Below are 14,284 nucleotides of genomic sequence, written 5' to 3'. Positions count from 1 at the left end.
TTTAGGTATGTTAGAACAATAAAACAATGAGATAAAACAATAAATTAAAACAACAAAACGAAGCACTAAAAGGAGTTAAGAAATAAAATCGAAGAGATAATTAAAACAAATGCTAAGGGTTGGTTATAGAGCAGAAACTTGCCTTAGAGTTGGCCTTAGAGCTCAAAACTGTCAGCTTCGCCCTTGAGCCAGTGCCACCAACTGGACTCATCCACTTCATGTGGCCCTAGTTCAACCCATTTCATGTATCTCATCTCTTTATTCCCAAGTCCCTGCACAACAAAGCCTGTAACCCTTATTGCTGTGTCTCTGTTATCAGAGTGGAGAATTTGCATATTGTACAGGGATCTCCTTCCCTAACCCTGACTCATGCAGGGGATGTGTGCCTTAGAAATCCCACCCCCATTTCCTTGATAAATCACAAGTCTCAGCAATATGATTTTGGGTTTCCAAAATTTCCCACCATCTTTTCCCCCCGAGGAGATACTCCCAAGTGAGTTCATATCAGAGTGCACAAAATTAAAATTTCTTCGTTTCCAGAAACCTGCTCCTCACAGTGGCCATCCAGGGATTTTAGGAAATCTCAAAAGGAAATACCACTTGCCCTCCAAATGAAATGGAAACCAGTCATCTTCAAGGCAGTCTTTCCTAGCAATGTTTTCACACCATTTCAAACTTTTAACACTCCTCTTGTCTATTTCACGGGATGTATGCCAGGAACAATGCAACTGCCTCTAGAAATGTAGGGGATTGTTTGTTGTTGAAGTCAGAGGTCTTTTCTTACCCCAGATTCACATTGATTGCTCACAGAATGCCTTAGGCATTATTGCAAATACATTCTTTAATTATTAAACTTCAAATTCAAACTTTTGTTTTTCCTGCTTGCTCATCCAGGGCTTTGCTTTGCTACAAATCCAACTTGTGTTTCCTGTCTTTCCTCCCATTTAGATTAGATTTATTATTAACATCTTTTTGTTTTTATTTTAAAGCATTGCAAAATGTAAATATATATAAACAAAAGCACATACGTATGAACCCTGAAAATGAGTCCTAATACTATTTTTATGTAAACTAAGATTGCGGGAGCAGACCGAGTTTTCAACAAAATCTACATATGCACTCACCAAAGAAAGGAGAAGTAATTAGACTTCTATTTGCCACCTTTTCCTCCAAACAAATGAAATCTCCTGCCTACCCAGGCCTTGAGTGCTTGATCAGAATTCAAAATGTCCCTTATCAGCTTTTCCAGGAAATGTATATTTAGCAGAAGAAATACTGGCCGTTTGAATTGAAGTTTTTGGTGTTGGATCCAGACATAGCCACACTTAAGAGTAGACCAACTGAAATAATTTTTTCCACTGATTTCAGTGAGTCTACTCTAACCATGTACAATCCTAACCATGTTTACTCAGAAGTGGATCCTATTGAGTTCAATGCGCCTTATTCCCATTCTGAATCCAGCCCATTGTGTTCAATGTAAAGTCCCCAATTTTTTGTGCTAAAGTTATGTTTAACTATGAAACTCGTTAAACAACATGCTAAGCACCCAGTACCTTCCAGAGGTTTCTACCAATGCTTACATTCGTACCCTGATTTTTCCCATCCTCTGGGCGTCTTTGAAGAACCATTTCCTTAAAGGAAGTAGAACGTTCTGTCAAAAAGGTTCTGAGAAGATGGATGCAACTTCAAGTGTCAGGGGCGAACTGGAGAAGCCAGTGTCTTGTCCTAGCATTAGCCGACGTATGTAAAGATAATATAAATTTAAAGAAGCAATGTCATCTGTCACGCTGCATTTGCCATGTCTGAATCTCTAGTAACCTGTGGCTGGAGCTTGAGGGTCTATTTTGACATGATTCCAAGCAAGTTAATCCCAACGTCATATTTGAATAAGAAAGGGTAGAATGACCTTTCTCCCAATACAATGTATATATTAGGTTTTGTTGGTGTGATTGTTGCTTTCATGTGTATTTTATCACTTCGGAGGAGTATATTTTAAAATAAATATACTAGCTGCTAGTCCTGGCAGCAGGCCTTTGACCTTGCACCCCCCTCGGATATGATGGGATGTTTCTATAAACCATTTCTATAGGCCATCTATATGATTTGCAAGGAACAGAATTGACAAATTCTCACACAAAGGGACTTACAATCTAAAAACAGATAGAAGGAAAGAACAAAGGAAGGGAAAGGAAATGGAGGAAGATGTAAATGGAGAATAATATGTGATGATGGTGATGATTCATTTCATTACAATGCCACTTTATATTTTTAAGAAAAATGATCTCAAACCTACAGTAAAACATTGAATAACACAATCCAGATTAAAACATTACAGAGGAAAGTGAAATATAAAGTATACATTCAAAGCAACATAGTTCACACAATTTTGAAATGAGTTTGAAATAAAACATTACAAAGAAGGTCAAATAATAATAATAATAATTAATTATTATTATTATTATTATTATTATTATTATTATTATTATTATTATTATTATTTTATACCCCACCCTCCCCAGCCAGAGCCGGGCTCAGGGCAGCTAACACCAGTAAAATTACAATAAAAACATAATGGGGGGGGGGAACAATTTAAAATACAGGTTAAAAATACAATTAAAATGCAGCCTCATTTTAATAATAGGTCATAGATCAAGACCATAAGGGGAGGGAAACATAAGGGTCAAACTGAGTCCAAACCAAAGGCCATGTAGAACAGCTTTGTCTTGTAGGCCCTGCAGAAAGATGTCAAGTCCCGCAGGGCCCTGGTCTCTTGTGACAGAGCGTTCCACCAAGTTGGGGCCAGTACTGAAAAGGCCCTGGCCCTAGTTGAGACCAATCTAACCACCTTGCGACTTGGGACCTCCAAAGTCTTATTTGTGGACATTAAGGTCCTCCGCGGGGCATATCTGGAGAGGCGGTCCCTTAGGTATGTGGGTCCTAGGCCGCACATAATGCAGCACACTTAACCAAATAAATAAATAAATACCTTAACATATCAAAAGAAAACATTGCTAACGGAAGTCGAAATATAAAATGCACATTTTAAACAGCAAGAGAATAAAATGGAAGCATTGAACCTATCTGCTACTATTGCTGCCGATGGTGGTTCATGGCGGGCGGTCTCCACTAAGAGACAGCTAAAATTATTCTGATTGCATGTACATTGGCTTAGTTACAATAAGGTATTGGCTTTATGGCAGGGTTGGGGAAGCAATTGATGTCAAAATTACCAGGGTATACAAGGCTGGCATCTACTGGCACAAACTCCTACCCTCCTCTGTCCTCCATGCAAGTGAGCAAGGGGCATTAGCAGAGTTCGAGGGCACCTTCCAGTGAGATAAAAATACTTTAGGGTAACTAGTAGAGCCCATGGGGTGTGTGGCCTACCGGGCCTTCCTTGAAAAGATGGATTTTCAGGTGAGACTGGGGAAAAAAGTAAAGGCTGTGTGAAGGTGATCTGGGAGGCAGTCCCAAGCATATGAGGCAGCAACAGAGAGAAAGGGAACTTTTTCCCAACCCTAGAGTCACATTTCATTATAGGCGACCTCACAACAGGTGCACCATCTATGTGGGGACCGTGGGGGCCCCCCCAAATTTTCAACAAGGGGGCCAAGCTCCCTCAATATTCCGCAGCTGGGCAGGCCCCCTCAAGCCCACCTGTAGCTGAGAATAGGCCCTGTCAGGCTTAGCTGAGGCCGCAACAGGTCCTGTGAGGCTTTCCGGAGGGCACGCCAGGCCCCATTGGGACTCCTTCCACCATGTGTCATCATATGTGTGCCCCCCAAATATTGGGCGGAATCCTGCACGCCTGCCTCCCAAGGAGCTGCATGCTGCTGATGGGTGGGAGGTCCGGCTCTGAGGGCCTTCTGGCGGTTCCCACCTGCGAAAAGTGAGGTTACAGGGAAAAGGCAGAGGGCCTTCTCGGTAGTGGCACCCTCCCTGTGGAATGCCCTCCCATCAGATGTCAAGGAGATAAACAACTATCTGACTTTTAGAAGACATCTGAAAGCAGCCCTGTTTAGTTTTCAATGGTTGATGTTTTAACACTTCTTCTTATTATTATTATTACTAATATTCTGTTGGGAGCCTTCCATAGTGGCTGGGGAAACCCAGCCAGATGGGCTGCATATAATAATAATAATAATAATAATAATAATAATAATAATAAATTAATTAATGAGTGGAGCAAAATAAGCGACTCTTTCTTTTTGTATGGTATTGTACATTCTAGCCACACACACAAATCAGGAGCTCCTACAAAAGCACATATACAGTGGTACCTCAAGTTAAGTACTTAATTCGTTCTGGAGGTCCATTCTTAACCTGAAACTGTTCTTAACCTGAGGTGCCACTTTAGCTAAAGGGACCTCCCGCTGCCGCCGTGCCACCGGAGCACGATTTCTGTTCTCATCCTGAAGCTAAGTTCTTAACCGGAGGTACTATTTCTGGATTAGTGGAGTCTGTAACCTGAGGTACCACATCCTTAAGGCAAGCAGAACCACAAGGAAGGTTCAGAGCAGGGATAGTGAGTGATGTAGCCTGTGGAAGAAGCCTGGACTAGTAAGAACAGGCATAGGGAAACTTGGCTCTCCTGATGTTTTGGGACTACAACTCCCATCATCCCTAGATAACAGGACCAGTGGTCAGGGATGATGGGAGTTGTAGTCCCAAAACATCTCACGGGCCGAGTTTGCCTATGCCTGAGTAAGAGCTTAAAAAGAATCAGACAGAGGCCTGTAGGACAGCATTTGGACCCTTGTTCTCTAGTTCTCCACCTCTATACTAGGGGCTTTGGATGACTGAGTGTGCTAGAGCAGGATGAGTGAAGGCCAGTGCATGACTTATCCTTGTTTTTCCCCCAATTTGGTGCTTTATCTACTAATGACAATGATTCATTAACTATATACAAACTTGTGTGCATTTTATGCAGCAGCAGATCTTGTTGAGTTCAGTGACTCTCCAGTCCAGACGCTTAGGATTGCGGCCGAAATGTACATCCTTCCATTTCATTGGCATGCTCAAGGCGACGAGCAAAATCAATATCACACAAAGCAACAGTACCAGATCAATACGAAATGATTAAAACAAAGATATAAATCTTTTAAAATTTTATTTCAAAATATTTAACGCAGCACCTAGAAAAAAATAAATCTTACATGATGATAAAAGCCTAAGATGGGAACATAATTACAATAAATCATGGTGGTTTTAGTGAAGCGTGTGGCAGCTGAACATAGACATGTTCTTTGCTGTTCCAAAACACCACAAACAAATGGTCTATTTGTCTCCTTTCCATGGTACATATGAACTTTGCAATTGCATCGCTGGAACCACACTACAAGCAGTAAGTAACTAGTCCATTACAGAAGATGGAGCCATTTTTCACCCCATTTATGTGCAATCATCTTTCCTGTTGCTGTTAAGAGATGAATGATAATTGCCAAATCCTCTCATTTAACAAGGACCTCCTGAAAGCCAAACAAGACAGAGGGTTTCTTTATCCAGTATTTCTCCAATGTGATATAGAATCACAGAACTGTAGAGTTGGAAGGGACCCCAATGATCATCTAGTCCAACCCCCTGCAATGCAGGAATCTCAGCTAAAGCATCCATGACAGACGGCCATTCAACCTCTGCATTAAAAACCTCCAAGGAAGGAGAGTTCACAACCTCCCGAGGGAGACCATTCCAATGCCAAACAGCTCCTATGACATTAGATTTAAAAAGTTTTGGAAATTTACGAAAACAGTTGTGAATCAAATTAGCAGCTACCCTATCATGTATCCCAGGTCCAGCTTCCGCGCTGGTCATGGGACCGAGATGGCTCTGGTCGCCCTAACAGATGATCTCCGCAGGCAGCTGGATTGAGGCGCGTCGGGGCTGCTGATTCTTCTAGACCTGTCAGCAGCCTTCGACATGGTCGATCACGAACTCCTGGACCACCGCCTTGCCGACGTGGGGATCCAGGGCACAGTCCTTCAATGGCTGCACTCGTTTCTCTCTGGTCGGGGACAGAGGGTGGCGCTTGGGGGGGAATTGTCATCACGCCACTCTTTGGTGTGTGGAGTGCCTCAGGGTGCGATACTCTCCCCAATGCTTTTCAACATCTTTATGCGCCCCCTCGCCCAGCTTGTCCGGAGTTTTGGGCTGGGTTGCCATCAGTATGCCGATGACACCCAACTCTATCTGTTGATGGATGGCCATCCTGACTCGGCCCCAGACACACTGACCAGATGTCTGGAAGCTGTGGCTGGATGGTTACGTGGGAGCCGGTTGAAGTTAAATCCTTCGAAGACAGAGATCCTCTGGCTGGGATGGGGCGATATGGGATTGAGGGGGCAACTCCCATCTCTTGTGGGGGTGCAATTAGTGCCAGCATCGTCCATTAAGAGTTTGGGTGTAATCTTCGATACCTCCCTCTCTATGGAGGCGCAGATTACAGCTATAACAAAGGTGGCATTTTTTCATCTCCGCCAAGCTAAGCAGTTGGCTCCTTATCTCTCTCACCCTGACCTAACCACTGTGATCCACGCGACGGTCACCTCCAGACTGGATTATTGTAACTCGCTCTACGTGGGGCTGCCCTTGAGACTGACCCAGAAACTCCAGCGGGTGCAGAATGCCGCGGCGAGACTCCTTACGGGGTCTTTGCTGCAAGATCATATTCATCCGGTACTATACCAGGTGCACTGGCTCCCGGTGGAGTACAGGATCAGGTTTAAGGTGCTGGTTTTAACCTTTAAAGCCCTATACGGCCTAGGACCCTCGTACCTACGGGACCACCTCTCCTGGTATGTCCCACAGAGAAATTTACGGTCTGCAAATAAAAACATCCTGAAGATCCCAGGCCACAGAGAGGTTAGGCTGGCCTCAACTAGAGCCAGGGCTTTCTCGGCCGCGGCTCCAATCTGGTGGAACACTCTGTCACAAGAGACTAGGGCCCTGTGGGACCTGACATCTTTCCGCAGGGCCTACAAGACAGAGCTGTTCCACCAGGCCTTTGGTCAGGGCGCAGCCTGACCCCCTCCTCTGGCAATCTGCACAGAATTTTGCTTAATGGTTGCCATCAATTTGATTTTAATTAATTTTATAATGAATGTTTTTAGAATGTTGGATTATTTTGATTGTTGTTAGCTGCCCTGAGCCCAGCTTCGGCTGGGGAGGGCGGAATATAAATAAAATTTATTATTATTATTATTATTATTATTATTATTATTATTATCCAACAAAGAGGAATATTTTATTTAATCACGACAAGGTGAGATTTCATTTCACTTTTAATTTGCATACTACCTTTCCATATTACTATATTTTATTTTGTGAACTGCCCTGAAACCCCTGGGTATAAGGCGGTTCAGTCATCCCTCGGGTTAAAGACGCTTTGGGTTAAATCTTTTCAGGTTGCGCCCTGCAGTGACCCAGAAGGGATTACTTCTGGGTTTTGCCACTCATTCATGCACAGACACTCAAAATGACGTCATGTGCATGCGTAAAAGTGGCGAATTGTGACCTGTGCACACACAGACATGCAGATGCGGGTTGTGTTCTGCTCAGGTTGTGAACGGGTTTCCGGAACGGATCCCATTTGCAACCAGAGGTACCACTGTATATAGATTCTAATAATAATAATAGTAGTAGTAGTAGTAGTAGTAGTAGTAGTAGTAGTATATACAAGGCAGTTTACAGCAACAAAATTTTACCACGAAGAACACACACCTTATACTAATCATAACTTTAAAATGGAACGACTTACATCAAATAAAGTAATATTCAATAATCTAGTAGAAATCTTGTTGGAATTAACTCTCAAAACATTAGCCAATAATAATTAAACTGAAATTAACTCTTAACAATTACAGTGAATAGCTATAGTACGATCAGAACCCTGAAATTTTGATCATGTTTCCTAGGTTAGGTGGGTGGAAGCCACACAAACTGAGGAATGTGGTCATGCACCTCCTAAACCAGTAATGGGGAACATTTTTCAACCTGAGGACCACTTCTCTTCTGGGCAAACTTCCAAAGGCTGATTGCCAGCGCTGGACTTGGCCAAAGGCAAAAGTGGAGAGAACAACAAATGTAAATGTGAATAGCAGGCTAGTGTGTGGCAACCTATACATGAGATGTCTTTTATTAGGTCCCTGTGGTAGTGTTTCTTGATAACCAGCAGCATGGGATGGCAGTTGTGTGAAGGGAGAACCACTTATTTGATCCTCAGGGTGATGGATGATGGCCAGACTAGGCATGTCTCTCTATCTGAAAACCTGGATCACTGCTGCCAAGCAGTGCAGACATTACTGAGCCGAGTGGACCAATGGTGAGTCCTGTTTCATCACTTGAGGTGAAACAGGAAGTGCTGCCCTGCTGCCTGCTCCATCCACTCCACCACCTCCACCACCAGTGGAGAAGGGGCACCAATTCCCAGCGAGATCTCACCAATTTCCAGTGAGATTTCATGTGCTTTTCACAGGAACTTGCTAGAAACCCATGCTAATGGATAAGCTGTTTCTTCGCCAGCAGTGGAGGAGGTGGGGCATATCCTTGGGGGGTTCTGCCCCAGGAGGTGGCAGCTTCACACCACCTAATAGCTGGCCCAGCCTTGTGTATATGCCATTGTATTATTGTAAGGCAGAAATGAAGTGCTTGTGGACCCCCAGAGGCTGATGAACTCCAGCTCTCTTCAGTCACAGCCAGCAAGGCCAATAGCCAGAAATTATGGGTGCTGCCGATGGAGTTTTCTTGACAGGGATACTGGAGTGGCTTGCCGGTTCCTGCTCCAGTGAGAGCTGGACCATAAAGAAGGCTGATCACCGAAGAATTGATGCTTTTGAATTATGGTGCTGAAGGAGACTCTTGAGAGTCTCATGGAATGCAAGAAGATCAAACCTATCCATTCTGAAGGAAAACAGCCCTGAGTGCTCATTGGAAGGATAGATCCTGAAGCTGAGGCTCCCACACTTTGGCCACCTCATGAAGAAGAAGAAGAAGAGTTTGGATTTGATATCCCGCCTTTCACTCCCTTTAAGGAGTCTCAAAGCGGCTAACATTCTCCTTTCCCTTCCTCCCCCACAACAAACACTCTGTGAGGTGAGTGGGGCTGAGAGACTTCAAGGAAGTGTGACTGGCCCAAGGTCACCCAGCAGCTGCATGTGGAGGAGCGGAGACGCGAACCCGGTTACCCAGGATTACGAGACTACCGCTCTTAACCACTACACCACACTGGCTGGAAAAGACCCAGATGTTGGGAAAGATGGAGGGCACAAGGAGAAGGGGATGACAGAGGACGAGATGGTTGGACAGTGTTCTCGAAGCTACCAGCATGAATTTGACCAAACTGTGGGAGGCAGTGGAAGACAGGAGTGTCTGTTGTGCTCCGGTCCATGGGGTCACAAAGAGTCGGACACGACTAAACAACTAAACTACAACCTGGGTGCTGTAATCCCATAGATCGTCAGAGACCACCAAAACAGAAAACAAAAATGTTTGGCTTTTTACTTTCACTTGACAAATGTATATGAAATGAGAATACCTTTTTTGTAATGTCAAACAAACCTTTTCTAGACCTTTGCAGACTTATTCAGCGTAGCATTCCCGGCTCCTGTTCTGCTCAGCCCCTCACAAATATGTGAAAGCCCCTCACAAATATGTAAATGTATATGAAATGAGAATACCTTTTTTGTAATGTCAAACAAACCTTTTCTAGACCTTTGCAGACTTATTCAGCGTAGCATTCCCGGCTCCTGTTCTGCTCAGCCCCTCACAAATATGTGAAAGCCCCTCACAAATATGTGAAAGAATAGGAACAAACCATGGCTATTTATTGCTTTGTTATTAGCACACTACATTCTGTCAAGCTCTGCAACAGATACCTGCCTTATCAATATAATCTATGAACACGCTGTTTGTAATTTAATTTTAAATCCCCAGAGCTGGCACTCGTTGAACACAAATGGGGAGAAAATGAGGTAGACACCTGAAAGCATTGGGGAGGTGCAGATAACTTTTGTATCATTATTATCATTGTTATTATTATTTTGCAAAAGCATTGTTATTATTATTTTGCAAAAGCAAAGAATGAATAGAAGCTATTGTCACCCACTGGAGATAAAACCCACACTAATGATTGTGCAGAGCTATTGTTCAAAGCCTACACAATTGCTTCCCTAGTGAAAATTCTGTTTACAACCGTAACTTAGGAAAAAATACTGTGGATAGAATGTGAGAGCTGAAAGGAAATATTGCAAAGTGATCAAAAAATACTTGCAAAAATGTATAGATTATTAATGAAAACCACCTCAGAACAAGAGACAAAAGGGGAAAACATGTTAAAATGGGAGCACGATTTGGGATATGAGATAGATCTGGAAAGATGGAAAACTTTTTGGGAGAAAAACATAAATTTTACTGCATGTGATTTATTAAGGGAGAATTTCAGAAAAATTCACCACAGATGGTACCTAACCCCTGACAGATTGTCAAAAATAAATAAAAGGAACAACGACAAATGCTGGAAATGTAACAGAACAAAAGGTACGTTATACCACATGTGGTGGACTTGCCCAAAGATTAAAACCTTTTGGGACATGATCCACAACGAAATAAAAAAAATCGATGAGGACATCACAAACACAAAAAGACAGAGGCATATCTATTAGTAATTCTAGACAAAGATATCCCAAAAGATAAAACTAACTTATTTCTATATGCGACAACAGCGGCAAAAATTTTGATTGCTAGCTATTGGAAAGAAGACAGCATCCCAACAAAAAGAGAATGGTTGCGGAAACTTTGCGAGTACCTGGAACTAGCAAAAGAATGTGAGAGCTGGACGTCGGCTGCTAGTAGTCCATATGGGCAAATGGGGCACTGCCCCACCAACCTCAGTCTGCCACCAACCAACCCCCACCGTCTTGTCCTTTCACTCACAGCCAGTCAGAGGATGGTTCTGTTTGTTGATGGCTCTGTCTTCACTTACACTTGTTATTACCCCTAGCTTCCTTCCCTAGCAGTCCTAATCAGCAGCAACAACCACTGTTGGACAGGGATGGGCAAGCACTCAGTTTTTGGTCTGAATCTTTCACATGTGTTCCACCATATTCTCATTCCACCCCTTTTTTACAGTAATCATATATATATATATATATATATATATATATATATATATATGCAGGTTTTGGTGTCCTCGGGTGTCTTCCCGTGTAAAAGTTGGGATGTCTAGGCGACGTTTCGACGAGGTCTCACTCGTCATCTTCAGGCTGGTGCGAGTGAGACCTCGTCGAAACGTCGCCTAGACATCCCAACTTTTACACGGGAAGACACCCGAGGACACCAAAACCTGCATTCCTGTACCCGTGAAAATCTACGAAAGCATATATATATATATATATATATATATATATATATATATGAATGAAAATTCATGTTTAATACATATACAAATAATGTATTTGAATGATGTTTTTGTGTCAAAATATGCATTTTCAAACATATTCTGATATTTTATTTCAGCTGAGAACTCTGTCAGAACATTGGAGAAGTATTAAGCCAAATGTATATCTAAGTCGGGGTCTGCATATTGGATTGGAAGAATTTGTATTGGAGCTCACCCAGCTTAACTTTCTCAAGTATCCCTTGGGTAGTGGAGCTCATTGGGTGACCTTGGACCAATCTCTTCCCATAACTCATTACATCATGTATGTCACCTTCAAATCTGTGGAGAAAGGGTGCGCAAGTCATCCAATCTGAAGGATTTCAAAGGGTGCCCAAAGTTTTGAAAATTCAAGTGCATTGTCTCGATTTTGGACCCAGCTTCTATACGGTCAAAAGTGAGGTTGAAGGAAGGCAACTGTACAAATTTGCTTTCCTAAATGGGCAGTCCCATTTTGCAACTGGTGAATTGGGGAGGAATTTTGGTGGGTGTTTTCATGCGAGGGCAAAAATTTGCATTTTTTGGGGGGGGTGGGCATGGCTCACTGGGTAAATACAATGGAACTGATGACAGATACAAATTGCGACTGAATTATTATTAAATATTAGTAGGTTGCAACAAGAAGTTTTTCTTGGTTAATGGATAAAGACCTTTTGAGGGAAATTTGTAATATGTGCAGTGCAGTTCTGTACATGTCTACTCAGAAGTAAACCCTCATTGATTTTGGCAGGGCTTACTCCTGGGAAAATGGGATTGGGATTGCAGATATGCCTTAAATAACACTGGACAGCTATATTTATAAGAAAAGGGAGCTGTGCACTTGATTCTAATGATTCCTGAAGGAAAAAATGACTGCCATGTAATGTTTTAACTCACAAAAGAGCAAAATGCATACAATTACAGATAGGCTGTAATGTTTAACCCAAGACTGTTCAACCCAAAATTCACAGCTTGTGTTGTTGGCATTGTGATGAACAGCATGGAATCTCTCCCTCCCTCCTTCCTTCTCTCCATTTCTCTCTTTTAAAAAGATGACATTTTCAAAATTGAAATTTGGCGTTGTGCTTGTTATCAAGGCCAGTTGATCGTGTTGTGACTCACGCTTCTGTGGTCTGCCTTCCCGGATGATGCCTGCACAACAGCATCTTATCTACTACAGCAACATAAAAATCAACTCCGAACACATTTTAGGGGCTCTTCTGATATTACATCAAGGCATCCCTCTGTCTCGGGAGACAATGGAATGTGCCTCTGGGGGTGAAGTCAAACTACTGCACTAGCAGCACAAAGCGGCCTCCCTAGGGTACAAGCCTGGACAGTGTATGGAGGTCCTGGGCTGCCCAGACAACAAGAACCCCCTTTCAATCTCATGGATGTGGCCCAAAGGAAAGCTAAGCAATACATTTGGCACCAGCTTGGCTGCAGGAGTTGCCGGAAAGAGGCTTAACAAGGCACCATCCAATCGTTTTAGAGACTCAGCTCAGGATTTGTATAGCGTTTACTTCTTGACCTTCTCTGAAAGATATCCTGCAAGGTAGCAGAGGGCTAGGATCAGAGTTTCCTTCTCCTAGATGAACTGCCTTCCCAGGTGGACGAGCCCCACCTGCCCCTGGTATAAAGAATGATGTAGCCATAATAGTAATAGATGTCTACTCTGTCTGGCTGCCAGTCTCAAGAAGGGCTCTTTCCTAGCACCTGCTACCTGAGATTCACTTACATGGCTATGCTGGGGATGGAGATGTCCTAAACACACCAAGCCACAAGTTCTGCCATTGAGCGATGGCCTTTCCTCCCATTTGCCAAAGCATATGACATGTGTTGATGAACCCTAGTAATTAAACATTGTTAATGTATAAAATAATAATATTGTATTTCGTAGCTGTCAAAATGTTTGTATAAACAGCATATGTCTTCCAGGAAAATGAATCAATAGATTGCCATAGCAACTTAGAAGCGTCTATAATTCTTCTGAAGGCAGAGTTCAATATTCTACTGGTGCAATTTTCACCACCCTCCTCTATTTAACAGCAGAGTTGGAAACAAAAAAATGTGATTTTTCTATACCTCTCCATGTAAAGAAAGGGAATTATTTATGTTGTCTGCTTTCTTTTTGATTATTTCTTTAACTTGCCATTGTGCAGAATGTGCAATTCTCCCCTCTCTCTCCCAATTTTATTATGATTGCTTGATTATTTAAAACCCATGCTTACCAAATTCAGTGCTTTGACCCACTTCGGTGCTGGTGAGCTATAACTTTGTGTCTAACAAGAAAAGGGGGAGGGAAGCTTTTCCCAATCAATTTTCTCTTCTTTTAGCAGCTAAGACATATTTTCCCTTGACTGTTTTATTTGCTTTGACACACTGAATGCCGAGTGAAAACCCAAAGTAATTACATGGGTAGCTACTGAGTCAGTTCTCTGAATATCTAAATAATCTTTGTTTGAGACCCACTTTTTGGATTTTTTAAAAAAATGGGTAATTCCTTGCACTGTAAGTTTTGCTCATTAAATATGAAAAATATGGGGAAGAACCCATGCAACAGTCACTTGTTGGATTCCAGTTTCCATAATCTCTGAAGCTGGCTGGGGCAGATGGAAGTTGTAGAACAAAATATATAGCAGGACAAAGGATGGGAAAGGCTTCTATAGGCCAAAGAGAGTCAAGGGGGAAAGACTATTTAATTTCATTTTCATTTTCATCGGAAAACATCTGTATCTTTTTGGTAAGCATTTAACTACGTCTTGAAATTATGACTATTTTCCTTCCACATTGACAGCTCAGAAAGAGCTGTGCAAAAGCCCCCATCCAGCTGATTTTTAAGATCCCAGGCACCTCTCCAGTCTCTGAGCTAGAACA

Source organism: Podarcis gaigeae (genome assembly GCF_964106915.1).
Source record: "Podarcis gaigeae genome assembly, chromosome: 3".
NCBI lineage: Eukaryota > Metazoa > Chordata > Lepidosauria > Squamata > Lacertidae > Podarcis > Podarcis gaigeae.
This window is presented reverse-complemented; position numbering follows the sequence as displayed.